Genomic DNA, 7,405 nt, shown 5'->3' with positions numbered 1-7,405 from the left:
TTGTGCAGCCAGCATTGAAATTATGTTCAAACACCATCAACTTCCATTTTCTCTCTCTGCTCCTGGAATTTTCTTCATCAGAGTCATTATCAAAGCACAAAGCATAAATAAGTTCCTTAGTAAAATGCTTTCAGAATCTAATGTAACAAATAGTTCTGTAGCACATGAACAGATGCTCGTTTGCAGACTGAAAGCTTCCCGGATGAGGATGAGAGGTGGTGGCGGTTGCGCACGTAGAGGGAAGGCGTTGGGGATCCCGGGCGCAGCAGCAAGCACACCCAACCCACACATAAAGACTGTTCGTCAGGGTGTGCAGTCTCAACACTAGACACTACAGCAACAATTACATGAAAACTATCATTGTTGACAGTAGGAGCCAGTAATAAGCTATCAGCATTCAGTACTTCATGTAAAAGGTCTTTTTTTCATTCATATTCATATGAAACACATAGCATACATACGTGTTTCAAAAACACACATATGAACATGCAATGCAGCAGCTATTTCCATTGCTTTGCGGCTCAGGGATTTGTTGTATTGCAAAGAACTGTGTGCAGAACCTAGATGACATAATGATAGCAAGATAGATCTCTTTTAAGTACTGGGACATTTTGTGGTTTTATGATGTAGTAAAACCCTCTCTAGGCATGACAAGCGCAGACTGACAAGGGACAATTTTACCTGTTTCTCATTAAAGGGTAAGTGCCATGTTGGACAAGCATAATAGAAGAAAAAATAATCTCCAAGAAGACAGAAGAGCTCCAGAAGAAAAGAAAAATTAAATATATATATTAGATAATAGCAAAGGAATAGATTCAGGCTAGTCAAATATCTAATGGAAGGATGATTTTTGAGGGTGTTCTGTGTTTCTTCGAATTATTTGTCACTTTTTTATGCTGGAGTCTTTAGGTATGACTCAAATGAAGTTGTTAGGGTTGTCCCTAATAGTGGCAATTTCTAATTGTCCTATTAGAAATTCCTGAATTAAATCTGCTGCCATATATATGATGTGTTCTTAGTGTAATCTTTTGCATGCCTGTCTGTGCATTTTCATATATTGGAAAAGCACAGATTTCACTTTCTAAGCACTATTCCATTTCTTCCTGTTATTTAGTCATTTTATCATCATGTAGTCAAATGCACTGGGGATTTCTAAATGGTGTGTAAAATGAACATCTGTCCATTGGCAGGATTGGCACATCTGGATCCATTAATTTTTCATTATTTCCTAGTGTTGGAGGTCAGATGTTCGCAATGTGGTAATGTACAAGAGTTTCCACTGGTGGATTTGATGTCTCTGAAGCAGATAATCCTACTTACAAAAGTATTTTAAAAACCCAGGCAAACTGTGAGAACTTGCTCTAAAGGTTTATTTTTCTAAATATCTTTATTTAAAAAAAAATCAATAATCATGCAGAACCTATCCAAATAGGAATCCATTTATGATTTGTATCAGTTTCGGCAAACTGGATTATTTTTAATTGCTATCTCTACTGTTTCATAGATGGGTATACTGGGGTTTGCTGTACCAGTCTTCTTTGCCTGTGCATTTCACCTCCTTCCTGTTTTAAGTAGGGGGAGTCGCTGCTTAGCATTAAGTCCAGTTTGCAAGTAGAATAGCAAGGTCTAAGTTAAATATATTAAATATGCGAAGCTAGCAGCCCATAAGGTTAACTCTTTCTTTCTCTTTTTGTCAACTGTGCTAAACGCTTGTTATCTTTATTTGGTAAAAACTGGTAGGTGCCCCGATACAGGGACTTTGTGGAGTTCTCTCAGGTTAGAATTATGCTTGTGTAGTAATGATGATCAATAAACCTTGTAGTTATGCACCTCACTTCTCACTTTCAGTGCTTTGATTTAAGGAGCCTTCCAATATCACAAGAATTAGCACTCATCACAGCAGTCTTTATCATTCCCTGCCATGGCCGTGGTGCTATATTATGGAGTTGTTAAAGGGTGGATTGGTCTCTCCTGGTGCACATAGGCAAAGAAAATGTCACACAAAGGTCACCCAGCATCAGAGCGCTTCACTAAAATGTATGTTGAATTTCAATGGGGTACCTTGTTGGGGAAAAAAAATTCAAATAAGAAAGAAAGGAAAAAAAAAGTTTATGTTAATTTTCTTGCCATTTGCTGTGTGTTCAGCAGCATTGCCTGAGGCTGGCCTCAGTGTCTGGACTATGAATAGGAAGACAGACTCTGCAAAGTTGAACATTTTCCTGGATTGTTTAGTCATTTCACCTAGAAGAAAATACAAGGACAGAGAAGGCAAAAAGGTAGAAGGGACTCATCTGACCCTGTAGGACAGTGGGCAAGATTTTTACCTGAATTTAAGGGAGGTGGGGGGTAGGGATAGGATCTCTAAAATATAGGGGAGATCCTTTATGTGTTCATTTCCGCGTGCTACCTCCTTTAGCCTTTTATTTAGCTCAGTCAATTGTGAATTTTCTTTTCTGGTTTTCTCAATCCCAGTGTAAGGCCAAAAGGATTGATCTAGGACTGACTGAGGGCAGGGTTTATATTTGGGTACTTCATACCCAAATCAGGAATGCCTGATTTGGCATCTAAAGTCAGGTCTTTCTTAGTTTCATAGGTTAGGTGCTGGTGGCATACTGCATTATTTTGGCTCATACTTGTCAAGATGCAAACTTGGTATTTCCAACTGATACGCATAGGTGCTGTTGGTAACAGCTGTGTATGGTTATCTGGCAGTCAGTCCAAGTCCATAGTGAAACTGTAGCAAAAATACTTTGCCATTTAGAGGCAGTGTTTCTGTGGGAGGATTTTTACCATATCTTGCTGAGAGCCTAGAGATTCAAACAGAGATTTGGTCCCCTACAGCTGTTAATCTAGCACTTGACATCTAATGACAAGCTTGGCCCTGTGTTAGAGAAATGAATTTCTTACATCTTCTTGGCAACTTCTCCATTTCCCCTTTATCCCAACCTCTCTGCCAGATGTCAGCCTAATGCAGCAATAACAGTCCTTGCTGGTGAGACTTGAAGTGATAAATGTTTCAAAGAGCAGAAGTGGTGCTTTCCTGTACTTGTGTATAAGCAGGAGCTCTGTTTCCTGTTCTAGGTCCCAGAGATTTTCTTTGTTCCTTGGCATTTGGAATAGTTAAAGAAATAGCTGTCCTGCCTTCTGCCCCACACTTCAGTCCAACTTTTGTTTGCAAGTCTAATCTAATGGGTATTTAGGGTATTTCTTAGTAGCTGTAAGGGGCAGAATTTAGGAAATGGGAGAGCAAGTGCATAGCCATTAAGGTTTTGATCTCTGCAAAGGCATGGAAGCAACAGCCGTTCGGAAAAATGAGGAGGCTCTGCATTGCCGACTGTGTTCAGGTTTCAGTTTGTGAACAGCAGGAGGAAGTTTGCTTATCACAAATGTTCAGTTCACACCAGACTTGTGTTATTTCTTGTGGGAAATCTAAGAGGTGAACTGAGCCAGTGTTTCCACAGTGTAGCAACGTGATGAGACTAAATGGCAGAACACTTGCACTGTTGAATATTTAAATGGGTGTCAACTACTCGTTACTTTGGGAAACGGAAAAAAAAAAAAATCCCTCAGTACGTTTTATGTTGCTTTTCCTCATGACTGTGAAACAAGCTAATCAGTGGGCAACACGCAGGAAGCCAGAGCAGGAAGATGATTTGGTCAGGGGCTCTTCTTGGGATTATTTTGCCTCTTAGTCACCAGCTAAAATCTTGTCCAATTGCTGATGTACATAACGTGTTGTAGGTGTTTTGTGGCTTGCAGTAATTTTTTTTTTATGGGCAGTGGGTCTTGATACATTTTTCTTTGAACAGATCTGTCCATTTCGTTGATAGTCACTGCAACAAGGCACTCAGGCAGTCATGAGTGTGTTGTCTTGTCTTTGATTTGACCTGTGTTCATTTCCCCTGGGATCAGGAGTTTAACACATGCCATTTAAGTTATTCCATATTTCTCAACCGTCCCTACTCCTTGACTGACCTTTCTGGGTTCTCTACACATGCAACCTTCTCAAGGGCAGATTGGAAGGGTAGTACAGTGTTCTTGTCTTAATTGAAGATGTAGCCTATGCAGTTGAGCTGAAAGTCCTGTCTTTGAGTGAAGTCACTTTCCGATTTGGTAGGAGGGGCAGTGATTTTAATAACCACTGAATGAATTCATTAAAATAATAAAAGAATTAAATAAACTTCACACATTTTAAACTTTAGACAGGTATAGTCACAAAAGAAAATACAGCTGACTTTGAGACTATGACATCTGCTCAACAGTTGCTAGTTGTCTTCATAGGTGGCTTGAGGGAATCCCGTTTGATTTGTCATGTCATCCGTAATATGTTTTACAGTGCCAAGTGTCCTTGCAGACTCAGACCCAGAGTGTGCATGGATGTGCTCAAATGTACTTGCAGGGAAAGAGAATTCAGGTTTAAACAATAATCTGCAGCCACCTTAAGACAACAGCACAAATAAGCAGATGCAATGTGTTACTCTTATGCTGCTGACAAGATAACCGTGGAACGCTGTGGGCAAAGACAGCAGTGAACTCCTTCTGCCAGCTGTTCTGTGCCTTGAGGGAATGCGTTGATTCACTGACTTGACTCAGCTTAAGCCATTTTGCAGTATATATGATTCCTTCCTCAGATCCAGGCACTTAATGGCCACATTGGGGGTTATGTTCTTGGTGTTGTGCTCATTCTGGAGCATCATCCCACTTCCCTTTGCAGGGAAATAACTCTGAATCTTCACACACAGCAATACTCTGGGTTTGTTCCATGTGTTCAGCCACCACACGATTTAGAAACTAAGAGGAGGGAAGAGCCCTGAGCAGCAGTGGCATTTGGAGAATGCCGACAGGCAAATGGGAGATGCTGGAACATGAGGACATGCACATATCACAATTGAAAGGACATTTTTAACTCATGGAGAGTTGATGTTTATGCAAAAAGGTATGGGGCTTGATGTCTCATATTCTAGGTGCTGGGTCAGTCACACAGAGTAATGTGAATGTAATGTATTCACCTAGATATCAAGACCAACCAGAAGAAAGGTAATAATCTGTAACCTCTGCCATCAACTTCAGGTTTCTTTATATTAGTACTCCTTTCCTGTCTTTCCTCTGTGATGGTGGAATCGCTGTCCCTGGAGGTGTTTAAAAGATGCATAGATGTGGTGCTTAGCAATGTGGTTTAGTGATGAACTTAGCAGTCCTGGGTTAACGGTTGGACTTGATGATCTCAAAGGTCTTTTCCAACCTAAATGATTCTATGATCTGTCTACTGCTGGTCCTAGTAGCTCAGCCTGAGTGTGATATTACTTCTTGAAATTGCCCCAAGTCAGAGAAAAAAAGATCTACTTATCTATAGATAGCATTGTAAGGGTTATTTCCTTAGCTAAACTTAGATTTCCTAGTTATAAAGTCCTGTAGTTCCTTAGAGGTTAAGCTCTAACAATGGAGATGATTGACTGCCTGTAGTCTTACTGTGGTGCAGGTGCGTAATGCTAAGTGCTCCTTTTAAAAAAAGGGGTGCGGGAGATGGTGTGCCTGTGCACAGCCATCCAGGTAATACAGCTTGCACATGTAGTAGAGATGTTGTCTTCAAATGATACTTGTCAGGTTTTTGTCAGTTCTGTTAAAAATACCCTCTTTAACTTCTAAGCAGCCTGTTTTCTAAAGCTGCACTGCTTTTTTCACATCCTCCAAAAGAAGGTAGACTAATCTGCAGTTTAGAAGAATTATTTCATAGGTGGTAGGGGGGAAGTGTACAGGTTGGCATTTGACTTTGAATCACTGATATTTTTCAGGATTGTAGTGTTGATTGTAGATTGAAATACTTTTCTTTGTGTCTAGCATATTATTAAATAATATGCACGCTAATTATAGTAAATATGATGGTGCGAACACACTGACATTGTTAAAGTTAATGACCCAAGTCATTACCATTTAACATACTTTTTGAAGTTCACTCAGTTGAATTAATTGCAATATTGGAAAATGCTGAGTGCATTGGTTCCAGAGGTCTTGCAACAGTGTCTTAACTGGGACAGAAATGATGAACCAGCACCTGCTGAGAACCCCGGAATTTGCCAGGAGGTTATCTGATTTTATTCCCTGTACCTTTTGTAGTTTGCAACTACATTATGTAATTAAGAGACTCTTCTAAAAATGGTGAAAAGTAAGATACTGTGTATTTGTTCTTCCATAAAGTCAGTGGTTTTTTGGTTTGTGGATTTATTTTTTCTTTTTATAGACAAGCATACTTGATTCCCACCCCCCACCCACCCACCCACCCCCGAAATTTGTGCTGTTTTATTTGCTTTTCCAAAGGAATGGGGCTCAGGAGAAGGGGGGGTCTGTTGCTAGTTATAACTGGTACTTGGTGTGTGTCCTTCAGCAAATAATTTTAAAATATCTTCCTGTTTGAGATTACTGTCTGTAAAGACATATGTAGTAACTAGCTATCTAATATATGTAAATGACCCTTGATATGACCTACTGTGGGCAACTCTGGGCACCTTGTATCATTTCAAGTATTTATCTCCAGAAGCTCACCTGTGATGCTCCTGTTTTGCAGAGCTAAGGAAAGGCCATGTAACTTGCGTAGGAGTTAATAAAACAACCATGAGACGAGGGAGCAAGGACATGAAAATCGATTATCCAGGTCTCAAATTAGCACTCTGTTGGATCATTCATCTGATAGCCCTACTTTCCAGGTTATCAAAGTTGAATTAACTAATATTTGTGATGTGCTTATGATAGGGTGTAATAGAAGTTCTGAGATAGGTAATATACTTGATGCGCCAGCAGACAGTGAACTATTTGCAGCCCTGTGCTAATAAACTGTGCCCAGAATCCACAAGAAGCCCCCACAGTAATTTAATTAATGTGTTCTGTGGATATTCCACCAAAGAGACAAAGGGTACTTGAAGTCTTTAATCTAAGAAGAAAATGGCAAGAAAAGGCCCTAGTGCAATTAACAATGATAGCCTGGCGCCCCCCCCAAAATTATAAAAATACTCGTCCAAATTTCTTGCTGTGATGCTCAGCTTTCGGGTTCAGTTATCAGAAGATCAGCTTCCTCTACAGGAAGACTGAAGACTTGGAGTGCAACTCAGATTTATCTCCATGGTGAATCTTCCTCCCTGAGATGAGCTACATGTTAAATAATGCTGGGCTGTGCAATTTATTTATATTCTGTCAGTGAAATCAGAACTTCATTATAATCAGGACTTTCAAGCTTCAATTCGCTTCTCATCATAAAAGCTTGGGGCTTCACAGTTCCTCTGGAAATGAAATTTTATGCATGAGTAATTGAGAGGTGGAAAGTGTCCCTGCTTGTTTATCCACCTGAAGGGAAACTTCTGGTCCAGGTTGGAAAGTTACAAAGTGTTGTTTAAAATAAACAAAAAAAACAACC

Source organism: Falco punctatus (genome assembly GCF_963210335.1).
Source record: "Falco punctatus genome assembly, chromosome: 20".
NCBI classification, from domain to species: Eukaryota; Metazoa; Chordata; class Aves; order Falconiformes; family Falconidae; genus Falco; species Falco punctatus.
Note: the sequence above shows the minus strand (reverse complement) of the source record.